Here is a 14150-nt window from a genome sequence, read left to right as displayed (position 1 = left end):
TAAAGATGCCAGCAGGAGCCATTCAGATGCACACACGAGTACATGCAGTATACGTCGGAGCAGCTTAGTCTGTTTAGGAGAAGCTCTTTAAAATATTTTTAGCTCCCCAGCCCTTTTTCTGATTAACTTGCAAAAGAGATGTTCCTTCCTCCTGTACATTGGTCCAGCCCCTCAAATCGTTAACGAAAACTCCTGTCTCACCCAGAAAGGGAGGGATGCTGGGAAGACCTGCCAGCCCCCGCCCCCGCACCCCCCCCCCCCCCCCGCAGAGTCCTTGTGGTTCCGCAGTGCCCAGCCACGTCCTTAGTCCTGACGTGGAAGTAATGACCTCCCGGAGTAGTTTCAATATAAACATTGTGAAAAGCACAGGAAGCTGCAGGACCTGTGGGGGTGACCTGGGAGGGGCCCTGGGTGTGCCCTGGGGATCCTAGACCACGCAGGGCTGTTGCCAGTCCTTTCCTGCTCCGCTCAGAGGGGAAGGGACCTGCCACGTGCACAGAGCCCGCGGTGGCAGAGCTGGGTGGGAGCTCGTGACAGCCTCCCTGCTCCGCCGCCTGTGTGGCACGGGGGTGGGTGGCAGTCTCCCCGACAGAGCTGCGGGTTTGCTCTGCCCACTACTGAGGGGCTGTGTGGCCTCAGGCAAGTCGCTGCCTGCCTGTCAATGAAACCAGCGGGTTGCATTCAGCCAGGGTCCGTTAGCGAGTGGCCCTGGAGGGGCCGAGTTGGTCTCCGGAGGTGGGGTCCTGGCCTGCCTCCGTGAGCCTGTGGCCCAGCCAGTGGGGTGCACCAGGCCTGGGGCCTGGTAGGGGGCGCTCTCGGCAGCCCTGTCAGCCTTCTGAGGGGTCGCGGTGCAGGACCCCGCAGAAGGTTTCACGTAGAGACAGCCAGATAACAGCCATCGGTTTTGTGAGCTTCCCATTCCCAGCCCGGGGTTTTAAGATCCTTTACGACTCAGTTTCCCTCAAAGGCAGTCCCTCGCAAATGGGAGGCCCCATTTCTGCGGAGGGGGGTTTCGGGCTCTGGGAGAACGACAGGGCTGTGGTCAGTTGACCCTCCCCTCCAAGATCCGGCACCCCTCCGGGCAACTCCACAAAACCCAGTGCCAGGTCTTGGTTCGGCCAGACCCACTCGCAGAGCCCTGGGCGCTTCTGGACGGCAGGGGGCGCTGTCCGCAAAGCTTTGTGCCCGGCGACCTCGAGCTGCGCGTGCGTCCTCACTGGTCCGGGAGCAGGCGAGCGGTCTCCAGGTCCCCGCGCAGCAGAGCTGGCCGGACTGCGGGCGGTGCAAGAGCGTCAGGGTCTACGGGGTCCGGCCGGAGCCTTGCGACCGCGCGCAGAGCACAGTGGACTTTCGTATGAGTCGATCATGATTACATGTGCTCTTTGTAGGAAATCCCAAATCGTAGAACCAGACCTCCCACGGCTGCTCCCTGCAGTCCTTGGTCCCCACAGTAGCCCCGCAGAGCTGGTCGTTGACAGGCCCAGGCCCGGGTAGGGCAGACAGGTGTCAGTCTTCAGCAGGAGCTGGGGCTTGAACTTCGCGGAGCCTGGTGCCTAGATGGCCCAGTCTGTGCTGCGAGCTTCACAAGGGCGACCTGTGGCGGGAGGTCTCCAACCCCAGAGTGGTCGGGCTGGCTTGGTAAGCAGAGCCCCAGCCTGTTCCAGGGGTGCGGGAGGTAGTCTCCACCTCTGGCTCCTGTTCTGCCCCCCTACCTGTGCCCCCAGCCCCAGTCCACCTGGGGGAGTCACCCTTTCCTAGAGGAGGGGCCAGTTTGCCTTTTGGGGAGGGTAGCCACAGGCTCTTGCCAGTGGGAAGGGGCCTTGCCTGCGTCTGGAGGAATGTCTGCCTCTGTGGAGCCTTCTGTAGGGTTGCTGTCTCAAGGTGGGGAGCTCTGCACCCTCGGGGAGCTGTGGGGGGTGCAGTGTTCAGCCGCGGGAGCGAGGTGGGGGGCTGGGGAGCCCATTTGACAGACTGTCCCCCTCTCACTGGGCTGGCTGGCTGCCCTTCTCACCTCCAAGCATGTTTGTTTGGGTGGACACACCCCCTGCAAACAGCCAGCCCAGGGGTGTCTGCGGCACCGGGCCCCGCCTGTGGCCAGCCGCTTCTCCAGAGGGAAACGCTGTCCCACACCGGCCCACTGGGCCCAGATCGCAGCCTCGAAGGTGGGAGCTGCGAGGCAAAGTCAAAATTGCCCTGAGAGTAAACAGCTGAGGACCCAGTTCAGCCTGGTCAGGAGGCTGGCAGCTACAAAGGGACACTGTGAGGAATGCCCTGGAGCAGAAGGGACTCATTCAGTCCTCCCAGAATTGGACTTGCCTGCTAATTAAGTGGGGAGGACCCTAGCGGTGGGTGGGCAGCAGGAAGGGGAGAGAAGGGGGAGCTAGTGATCCTGCAAGGAAGAGCCTGCTGCTCTGACCAGCTAGAACCCGAAGTCTGAGCGCAGCCTTGCAGACCAGCTGCTCCAGAACCTCACAGGGAGCTGGTTAAATATGGTGCTGTCCCCTCCCAGGCCTCCCTGAAGAGATGGCAGAACCCAGCTCTGGACCGGGGCTCAGCCTGTGCTGGCCCCCGACTGTGCTTTGCAGGGTCAGGCCTTCAGCGCGGCTGCCCTCCGCATCCTGCTGCCTGTGACCAGGGTACGGGGGTCAAAAAGGGGTCCCGTCCAGCTCTGGGGTGGCTGGGGGCCTCAGGGACAGGAGACACCACACAAGTAGTCTTGTTCCTTTCCTCAGGGCACTGGACACACATGCTCACGCTCTCCGTGTGACCCGAGAGAAGGCGTGTGAACAGGTAATTCTTTCACCTCACAGCAGGGTGGTGCTGGTGTGCCATTGTTGCCCCCACTCCGCAGGTGAGAAAACTGAGGCTCCTCGAGGTTAACCAACTCGCCCGAGGTCACACACACTGTGCTGAGGTGGGGCCTTTCCCCACGGTCTGCCCTGTGCGGCGGGTCGGGGCCTGGGCGCGAGGTGCTGTGAAACGCTGCCCGGTGATCTCATGTGCATCCCTGTTTCCAGCCCTGGTCCAGAGAACCTCCTGCTACCTCTCCCGGTGTCCTCGCTGCACGTGGGACGTGCCTCAGGGCCACCCAGGGTTCTGGGTGCAGGAGGTGAGGGACTAACAGTGCTGACGGAAAGCCCCTGGACTTCCTGGGAGAGGGGCTTTTCCGTCTCTGTGCAGGGACATGTAGCCATCACGGTAGCACTCCGCTGTCCCACAAGGTGGTGGGGTGGGGAGGGGTGGCAGCTGCATGTTCTTTCTAGACCCTCCTGGGGGCGCTGCTATTCCTGTGACCGCATCAGCTCATTTGCTGAAAAGTAAACGAGGATCCCAAAAGAATATTTTTGGAACCTGGTGGGCTCGTTCGTGGTCACCTGACTGTGCCCACCCCGCACGCCTGGTGTGGAGACTGGCACTTGACTGGCACCTGTTCAGGGCTGTTTGGAGGGTGGCAAGCGGGTCCCAAGGTGGGGATGAGGGGGGCTGCCTGTTCTTGGAGTTGGGGCCCAGCATTGAGCAGGGGGTGGTGGTCCAGCGGGGGGCAGGGAGAAGGTGGGCGCTGCCCAAACAGGGTCAGGGGGTCCTGAGCAGCAGGGGTCCTGGTGACCCCCCCGCAACACGTGGGCGGCCCTGTCTCTGGAGGGCACTCGCACTCAGCCTGGGCTGGGCCTGCCGCACGCATCTCCGTGCCAGGCGGCTCAGATGCTGCTGGTGGTAGCCGGCCCAAGAACCCTTGGACCGAAACGTCAAGGGTGCAGCCCAGAAGGTCTGGTCCGTGATGACTGCAGTGCTGTCCACTCTCGGGGAAATGAGTGGTTCCATCGAGGACAACTGTGGACAGATCGGTTTTCCTGGGACTGAGTCAGACCTCAAAGTTATGGTTACTTGTTCAGCACTAGGGATTCGGGATCCACCATTCAACGGTCTTTTCTGAGGGCCTACTGTGTGCCAGGCAGGGGGTTGCTGAGCTGGACAGGACAGAAAGCACCCCCAGGGGACCAGGGAGCTCCATCGGGGCAGAGAGCAGATCGGGCTTCCGGTGCTGTGAGTGATGGGTTGGGGCCGCCTCCTGCAGTTCCGATCTCAGATGGGGCTGATCTTCAAGGCCCCCTGGGTGCCTGTCCTGGCTCAGGCAGCACAGGCCACGTGACTGGGGCCCCACCCGACCTTCCCGGGCTGCACTGATCACAGTCCTAATCCCAGGAATCTGCACCAGCTAAACAGGATCCCCGACAAGAAGGGCTCTGATGTCCTGTCAGCTCTGAGGGTGGCTTGTTGATGGCACGTCCTTCCCGACAGCGCACGCGAAAGCAGACCCTCTTCGCTTGGAGAGGTGCCTCTTGTTGCAGTGATTTATTGTGCTCACAGCACTGCTGTTCACAAGGACCTGCATATTTATTCAAGCGGAGGAGCGCACTCCCCCCAGTGCACAGGTGGAGGAAACCGGGAGAGGCAGGGTCGGGAGGGCCTTCGGAGGAAGGGGGAGCCGGCTTCCCGGGTGTCTGCAGCTCACCTGCCCTCCCAGCCGGGGTCTTGCAAGGATTTACAGACACCTGCCAAGAAAAGCTGGAGGTGGATTAATTTCAGAAATTCATCAGCAATTTCCATTTTATCCTGAGGTGGTGGGGACCTTACAGAGCCAGGAACGGTGCCCGGTGACGAAGAGCAGGAGCTAAGAGAAGACAGGCAGAACCTCAAGGTCATGGGGAGGGAGAGACCAAGACAGTAAAACTCAAGCAAATCAGGATGGGAGAGGAGTTGGGTAGGTGCACGGAAAAGCAGGGGCCTCAGGGAAGACCACGCAGGAGGGCAGGGGCATCAGCGCAGGTGTGTGGAGTGTGACCTGCAAAGGGAAGGGGTCAGGCCCAGGGGCTTGGTGGCAGGATGGGGGTGCTCCCTCCTGGCTGCAGAGTGGGCAGACCTGATTGAAGGGAGGCCCAGCTGGGCAACTCACTGCCCAGGCCACCCATCTAAAGGGCACGAGAGTGTCACCAAGAATCACAGGCAAAGTGCAAGGTCAGGTTCAGGAGGTGGACAGAAACAGCAGCCCCTCCACACAGTCATGTGCGACACAGTCTCTGCTTTGCATAGTGTACAGGTAGTGGCTCCTTCCCTGCACTGGACAAAAACAGAGACCCCTGCATCAAGGGTAGCAGCCAGACGGTACCAAATTGCCAGCCTTCTTGAGTCTGCTGCTTTGCTGGCCCTTAGAGCTGGGCACGTGCCCGGAGTTACAGGACATCCATGAGTTTGCTCTGCATCTGTGAGGTGGGGCGGAGGGGCCCTGCTGAGGTGGTGACTTGGAGCTGAACGGCCCGGGCGAGGCGCTGGGTGTCCTGGCTGGTGTCTGCCCCTCGGGTGGTCCTGTCACTCCCCGCGAGGCTTTCTCGTCAGCTGTCATGCCTTCAAAACAGTCCTTGTGTTGGTCTAGCCCTGCTGCCATCCTGGGAAGCCAGGGAAGTGATTGAACACACAGCGCCAGAGGCGTGTGACTTTAATGGGGCAGGCCCCTGTGCACCCCACCCCCCGTGGTGAGTCTTGCTGGAGCTGGAGGCCCGCCCGCCAGCCCCCACCCTGGGACCTCTGCTGCCAGTCGGCAAAGGGTCCGGTATCCCAGAGACTGGTGACTAGACCTTTTGGTAGTTTCATGCCTGAGATACACCCTCGGTGTCTGAAAGGCAGAGAGGAAGACTCTTTGCTTGGGTGGGACTGTGCCTGTGATGCCAGGCGGCAGTGGGTGCGGGCACAGCTCTGCCCCAGGGTGCCCACCGCCGCTGTGCCTGCTGCACACTCTGACCCACTCTGAGTGGACTAGGAGGCGAGGGGAAATCCGACTGCATTATGAATGTTCTTTACTATTATAAAAGTGATACATGTTCACTGAAAAGCACTTAATATAGAAAAATGTACAGGAATGCAGAAAAATCGTCCATAATCCCGTCTTGCTGAGAGAGTTCCCGGTGATATGTTAGTCCCTCTCCTCCCGGGCTTTCTGTCTACACCTCGCCTACTCTTCCTTCCCGAGGGGCAGCCCCGGGGCTCACAGTGTCTGGTGCCCATTTTGCAGACGGGGAAATGGAAACCTGGGAGGCCACCCACCACCATTGAGCCCCAGCCAACGTCCACGCGGCACTGGCCACAGGAGCCGCTGCCCACGAGGACATCCCGCCACGGGCTGGATGTCCCAGTCTCTTCAGGGAAGAAGCAGGAGAGGGAGGGCGCCCCCACCTTCGTCCCCCATGCCCCCTTCACCGTTCCTTCAGAACTTTCGGTTCCCCCAGCTAGAGCGAGGCCTTTGGCCGCACCACGAAAGCTCATGAACACCTGAGGCGGGAGCTCAGTGAACTTGGCCTAGGCAGCACTTGCCCTCCCTCTGTCACCTGCTGGGGCCCCTGGAAGGGGGCCTGAAAGGGCCACGGGAGGGAACCCTACTCAGTGTGCAGGCTGTGGCTCTATTGACCAAGGGGCTCATAGGCCCCAGAAGAGGAGCTGCCCCGTTCATGGGGCCGCCTCTCTGGGGGGCGGGGGGGGGGCTTTCCTCTCCGCTACGTACAGCTCTGCTTTGCTTAAAACGGGTCCTCAGTGCAACCAACCCTGATGTTCTTACAGTATAACCTGCAAGATCTAGGATCCAAAATAATTTACCACGTGCTTCTGGTGGGATACCTCATGCCGTTACACAGGAAGTGTCCCAGCACCAGCAGGGGGTCGTGGTGGTGGTGTTTATTTTTAGGTGGGACTTTCGGCAGGAAGTGACACCCCCCTGCCAAATGCAGGGGAACAGCATAGGATGTAGAATTAGATAAACCTGGGGCACATCCTGCCTCCACCCTTCTGAGCTGTGTTTGTTGCTTTTGGCAAGTGGCAAACCACCGATTCTCAGTCTCCTCATCTCTCAGCTCTAACAGTGGGCAGGAAGCTTACCACACCACCAAATCGGTGGACGTGTCTGGGGCCCTGAAAGTTGGTGAACAGCAGAACAGGGTGTTTAAAAAGAGACCAGCTATTTCAAACCCGGGTGTCTCATTGGCCAGTGGCAACACTATCCACGGCTCACTCCTTCCACTTCTAGAAATCCATCCCAGGAAAATAATACACGATGCAGTCAACATGCTGTGAACACACAGGCTTCTATAGCCTGATATATAAGCAGAAAATGGGGAACAGCCTACATGTCCAACAACAGGGGGTGGGCCTCAAGAAGATTATGGGCGATCCTCATTTTAGATTGTTAGATGTTCAAAACCAGGCTTCCAAAGAATCTGCACTGCATGGGACAGTGTCTGCAACAAAACATTATGTGGGTGGAAGTTGGGAGTAGCCAGGACCCAGGCTGAACCCCAGCTTCATCCAACCTCGGACAGCTGCCGTGGCCAGGGTGCAGAGCACCCTTTGCTGGGGTGACCGGAGGGGCAGCAGGTCTGAGACTGGGGTCTGCCGGGCAGGAGAGGGGACCCACCATCTGGGGTCGAATCACATTGTCACGTGTCCTGGCCCACTCTGTCACGGGCTCTGTGCTCAGTACTTTCTTCCTGTTCTCACTGAGCCCATTCGCTCAGAGCATTGTACTGAGATGGAAAAACGCACCTCAAACCAGCTCCGGCTAAAAAGAGCACTGATGGGCTCACAGAACCAAAAGGTTCCACAGGAGATTCAGCTTCCTGCCCATCTGGAGGCCGGAAGGTGTCCCCCATGTCTCGTCTCCCGGGCTGGCGTGTGGAGGCTGCGTCCCAGGCCCACTGTCCCTCTCTTCATCGCCCTGAGGTCATGGCCGGGACGGCTGCCTGCAACCAGGACACACACCTCAGCCTTTGCAGCAAACCCAGCAAACACAGATGGTTCTGTTTAACCGGAAAATCCTGGGACACCTTGGGTGAGCTCCCTGGAGGCCCGTGTCCCGCCTCAGCAAGCCGGGGATGAATCCACCCTCTGAGAGGCAGACTTCGTTTCCAGGAGAAGAGGGAAGGGTTGTGGGGAAGACAGGAAATCCTACAGCTTATTACAAATCTTTAGGATTATTATCCTGATTTTACAGGTAAAACCAAGGTTTAGAGAGGCAGGGTCTGGCACAAATAACCTTCCCTTTTTATTACAAAATCATAAGCATGTAATTCTGTAAGATAACGATATCACACTCCAGCACACCATGTGACATTTTAGGGGAAATATTCAGATTAAAACTGTGAATTTTTATACCCACGTTATTACCCTTCTGACGACAGCGAAGTGGGCCTTACTTCTGCTGGACCCCGTGTGTCACCCAAGAACGCAGCCCCTGTGGAGCCGGGGACCAATCCAGGCCAGCTGCCGCCAAAGCCTGTGCGCAGTCAGAACCGTATCCGTTCCAAGATGCCGCAGGCTGGGGGCTTAAACAACAGATACGTACTTTCTCATAGTTCCGGAGGCTGGAAAATCCCGGATCGAGGCCTCCAGACATAGCTGATTTCTGGTGAGAATCCTCTTCCTGGCTTGTGGACAGTGCTTTCTGTCTGTGTCCTCACACGGGGGGGCATTCTCTCTCTCTCTCTCCCCCTCCCTCTCCCTCCTTATAAGGCCATGAGTCCTACAAGATCAGGCCCTGCTATTATGACTTCATCTAAGCTTCATTACAAAGGTCTTATTTCCAAATACGGTCGCAGTAGGGTTAGGGCCTCAGCATCTGAATTTTGGGCACGGGGAGCACGGTCCAGAGCATCACTTGCTGGAGAGCAGGGTGAGCCTGCAGCCCAGCCTCAGATGTGGGTGATCCCTCAGCGCTCAGGCCCCAGCCCCTCCCAAAGCCCCTGGCAGAACCCTCCAGCTGAGGGGCTGCAAGGGAGACGAGGGCTGTGTGCCCCAAACTGTGCGTCAATCGGGGAGCAGAGCTGCAAGCAGCCGAAGCTAATTCTGCTCATTAGAGCAAAATGGAACTGTATTGAAGGCTATCGAGCAGCTCCCGGGATCTCTGGATGGAGGCCTCGCAGCCAGGAGCAGAGTTCAAACTCACTGCAGAGCTGGCCCCGGGGGACCTCCAGGAGGATCTGCCCCTTCCCGGGGTGCTGGGGGCCCTGCCGGTGAGTGAGCTGGCCACTGTTGCCTGAATCCAACCTTGGAAGCCTTGGGAGCCACATATGGGCATCTCTGCCGCCCTCACCCTTCCCAGCACAACGTCCACACAGTCCCAGACTCTGTGTGACTGGCTCCCACGTGCACCTAATTGGCACAACCCTAGCCAAATGCCGGTGCTCCCAGCTGCAAGGGAGGCTGGGAAGCAGGGCTGTGGCAATTGCGGCCTCCCTGATGGGGCAGGGTCTCTGCCTTTCTCCAAGCTACATGAAGTGGGGAAGGGACACACCAGGATGCTGGCTGGCCAGTAAGAATGGCACCGATCAAAGAAGTAGAACCAGTAATATCAATAATTAGTGTCCCACAGCTGCCGTAACAAACTATCACAAATCGGGTGGCTTAGAGCAGAAGTTTATTACTCCACAGTTCTGGCGGCTGAAGTCCAAAATCACAGTGTCAGCCTGGCTCTCCTCTCTCCTGGCTTCTGGTGTTGCCGGCAGGGCTCGGCATCCCTTGGCTGGTGGCATCGTCCCTCCAGTGTCTGCCTCTGTCTTCACGTGGCCGCCTCTCCCCTGGGTGTCCGTGCCTCCCCCTCTCTGTGCGTGTCCTCCTCTCTGTGTCTCTTCTCCTTATAAGGACTCCAGCCGCAGCGGATCAGGGACCCACCCCACTGCAGTACGACCTCCTCTCAACCGACAACTAAATTATACGCAACGACCTTAACCCTTAATTACTGCAAACACCCCGTTTCCAAATGAGGTCACATTCATAGATTCCAGGGCTTAGAGCTTCGACATATTTGGGGGGACTGAATTCAACCCACATCTTTCCTGTGCTTCCCTTCACCTCCCCAGTAAACTGCCTGCACCCGAGTCCTTGTCTCTGGCTTGCCTTTTTGGGGTGCAAAACTAAGACAGAGGGTAAAGATTCTGAAGGGAAAGGAGGTAGGGGAGCAAAGGCCGGGAGGCAGAGAGTTAAGGATGAAGGATCCGTGGGCTCTGAGGTCAAGAAATGAGGTCAAGTTCAAGGAGGTCAAGTCCTGGAGATGGGGGAGCCAGGAAGAGCCTGAGGACTCAAGCAGGGAGGAGCTTCCTTGGCCAGAATTTGGAGGAGAGGATGTAGGAAGTGGGGATGGCTGGTAGGTGCTCTGGCTGGTGGGGGGGGGGCACGGCTATGGCTGGGGAAACTGAGGCCCAGAGGTGGGCAGCAGTTAGCCTTGGAACTCCATCTCTGGCCTTCCTGTTTTGGCCTCTTCCCCCAAGCCGAGGGGCTTCCCTGGCAAGCCTGTCACCAGGTGGTGGCCAGCAGGATGCAGGTCAGGCGTGTGGGGGCTCTGCTTACCATGTGCAGCTGCGCCCAGGCCAGGGGAGGAGGACAGACCCACAGCCAAGCACTAATGCCCACCCCCTGCCCCCTGTCCTGTCCAGAAACATCCACTGGACTCTGTATTTGGTTGTGTGGGCAGTTTGGGCTGCTGTCCTCTTGGCTTTGCCTCTCTCTGCCCCTGCACATTTTCATTAGGCTTATTAATAAAATACAGCCACGTCCCCCTGCCCAGAGAGTTGACTTGTTATATTTATAGCTGTTGGAAAACTCCCTGCCCAAAGCCTCGACCCCTGGCCCCGCCGAGCCCCTGCTCAGCCGGCAGCAGCTTCCTCCCGGCTTCCCCGGAGAGGTGAGGTCGCGGGCTGATAGGCAGCAGCCTGCACAGGTACAGGCCAGAAAAACACCTGAAAACCCTCTCTGGGGAGATGCGTTTCATTTGAGGGCAGCAGGAAGGGTCTGCTGCTGTTTAAAGTCCGTACGTGGTTTTCAGCTCTTAGGAAAACACAGAACCCTGCCCGCAGGGAGGGTGGGATGACCCGAAGCCTGCTGCTCAGAAGGAGCAGAAATAGGAGCCACTGTGCTCCAATCAGAGATAGCTCCTGCTGTGGCAAGGGTGGCGTGCCAAATTAATTGCTCTGAGACCATACACTGATCGAAACAACTGGGTGGTCTCGGGGAGCCAAAGACACTCCCAGGGTCCTTTCCTATTGGGGGGGGAAGTGACTCAGAGGCTTTGTCCCGATGGTTTGGTGCCTACTGGCACTCCATTTAAACACGGAAGGTGGGGGACTACCCAGGCCCCAGGCACTGGGTTACGATGCTGTGTGGCCTGGCGGGTCTGTGGAGGTGAGCACCCCTCCCAGGCCTGAGCTGCACGGTTACAAGGCAGGGGAGGGCCCGACCCCTGCACGGCGGGTGAATGGCCCTCAGTTCTCCCCACCCTTGTGGCCTGCCTCTTTGCCCTCATTGTCCGGGCAGCCGGCCCCAGGAGCCTAGGGTTGTCCTGCGGTCGTCCCGGGTCCGTAAACGCCTTGTAAAAATCGCAGGGGAACAAGAGCTCTTTATATTGGTGGCGGCTCCAGTCCAGGCTGTTAAGTCTGCCCCGACGGAGGGTCGGGGCCTGTGGTAGATGGGCTCTCAGGCTTTGTGTAAGCCCCCAGTTAGGGTCCCATGTTAGCACTGCAGCCCCCTGGGCCGGACCCTGCTGGGCTCTGCCCTGAGTCCGGGCAGGACCCTGGGGCTCCCGGGGCTGGGGGCTGGGCCTTCTGATTTATGTTGTTTAATATCTTCTACCTCTTTCCTGCATTTCCCCCTCGTGCCTCTGAATTCTCGTCCTTGGTTCTGCTTTTCTTTCCATTCCTTAAATGATGTGCAATTTCAAGTGTTTGTATATTATGTCAGGTGTTGTTAGATACATTATTTTTCATTTTTGTGTTGTCTTTATGTACAATACAAAGACTTTCCAAATACCGTCAATAGTTATATTTAAAGAGTTGTAGTGTTTTTGTTTGCTTTCTTCATTGCCCGCACTGAGAATCTACAGTGTTTTTCTTCTGAAAGGAAGTGAAAGCACTTTGTTCTGTTCCTCACTCTCGGTGCTAATGCGTTGGAACTGGGGGCAGCCGTTCACCTTGGGCGGCTCACCTGTGCCCGTGGACAGGCCGGATGCGCCAGAAGCTTATCTGGCCGTGGGAGCAGCCTCATTACTTGCTTGCTGAATTCCAGGTTAGGATTTCAGGAGCCCGTTTTTTATTTAGAGGGTGCTGCTTTCAACAGTGCTTCTTCCGTGCGGGAAAGCTTGGCTTCTACAACCCGCATTTAAGCCCTGAAAAATATCACAAATGCATGTTGAAATGATAAGACTCACTGCAACACCCAGACTGATGATTGCCAAATAGGCAACCGGACATTCAGGTGGTAAATGTGAGGCGGGGGGGGGGTGCTGGGCCGGGCCCCCCCATCTGGAGAGCGGTCTGTATGAGGCAGGAACCTGATCTTCACACAGGGAGCTGAGACCTAGGGCACCATGCATGAAACCATTCACCTTTTCCTCTCTGCTGTTTGATACCACTTCAACAGAAGGAGGGGATTCTGGAATTCCCATTCTGTTTCTCTGATCATCTCATCCGTTTTCTCACCAGTACCACTCCTTTGATCTCTTATCCCTTTGTGAATCTTTGTTTCTCATGTGGATTTTCAAGTCAATTTGTAAAGTCGCTGAGAAAGGGCTGCCGTGACTTTGACCGTGTTGTTCTTAATTCATGGAGCAGCTGGAGGAAAACTGACCTTGGCCACGTTAGGTTGCGCCAGCTACAAGCAGGGGACCTCTCCCCATTGTTCCACATGTTCCTCTGAGCCTTTCCTAGGGTTTTCTCTGTAGAGATCTCGTGCACTTTCTCGAAGTCGAATTCCTGGATGCTTTCTGTGTTTTGTTGCTGTGGTAGATGTTGCTGTGTTTTTTACTAAATTTTTTCCCGAGAGTTGTCGCTGGAGCAGAGGAAACCGGTTGCTTTTCGTGTTGATGGCTGTGTGTCTGGCAGCCATATGGAGGTCTCCTTCCAGTCCTGTCAGTCTGTCCGTCGGCACTCTCGGGCTTTTCCTTCCTTTCACAGCTCTGGGTCTATCCGACCTTTCTATTTCCACTTGAGACATTTTTGGCACTTCCTATTCTCCCCCCCAGAAATGTATTAAATCCATTAAGATGGATTTAAACCTTTTTTAAAGTATTGGCTTGTGTCTGTGAATAATATTCTTTAAATATTAATTAGAAACTATTTTAAAAAATATATTTTGTTGATTATGCCATTGTAGTTGTCCTATTCCCCCCTATCATTCCCCTTCACCCTGCACACCCCTCTGTCACCATTCCCCCCTTTAGTTTATGTCCATGTGTCACAAGTTCTTTAGATTCTGTATTTCCCATACTATTCTTGCCCTCCCCTCCTGTCTATTTTCTACTACCGTCTATGCTACTTATTCTCTGTACCTTCTCCCTCCTTCTCCTCCTTCTGATCCCCTGTTGCTAACCCTCCATGTGATTTCCATTTCTATGGTTCTGCTCCTGATCTAGCTGTCCTCTTAGTTTGCTTTTGTTTTAGGTGTGGTTGTTAATAACTGTGAGTTTGTTGTCCTTCCACTGTTCATATTTTTTATCTTATTTTTCTTAAATAAGTCCCTTTAACATTTTCTATAATAAGGGCTTGGTGATGATGAACTCCTTGAACTTGACCTTATCTGACAAGCACTTTATCTGCCCTTCCATTCTAAATGAAAGCTTTGCTGGATAGATCAATCTTGGATGTAGGTCTTTGGATTTCATGACTTGGAATACTTCTTTCCAGCCCCTTCTTGCCTGTAAGATCTCTTTTGAGAAATCAGCTGACAGTCTGATGGGGACTCCTTTGTAGTCACAAGGTGACTGTCCCCTTATCTCTTGCTGCTTCTAGGATTCTCTCCTTCATTTTCATCTTGGCTAATGTAAGTATGATGTGCCTTGGTGTGTTCCTTCTTGGGTCCAACTTCTTTGGAACTCTCTGAGCTTCCTGGATTTCCTGGAGGTTTATTGCCTTTGCCAGATTGGGGAAGTTCTCCTTTATTATTTGTTCAAATAAGTTTTCCACTTGTTGCTCCTCCTCTTCTCCTTCTGATGCCCCTATAATTTGGATGTTGGAACATTTAAAGATGTCCTGAGGGTTCCTAAGCCTCTCCTCATTTTTTGAATTCTTGTTTCTTCATTTTTTTCTGTTTGGTCATTTTTTCCTTCCTTCTGGTCCACTCCC

Source organism: Artibeus jamaicensis, unplaced genomic scaffold (assembly GCF_021234435.1).
Source record: "Artibeus jamaicensis isolate MK-2021 breed Jamaican fruit bat unplaced genomic scaffold, CSHL_Jam_final contig_490, whole genome shotgun sequence".
NCBI classification, from domain to species: domain Eukaryota; kingdom Metazoa; phylum Chordata; class Mammalia; order Chiroptera; family Phyllostomidae; genus Artibeus; species Artibeus jamaicensis.
This window is presented reverse-complemented; position numbering follows the sequence as displayed.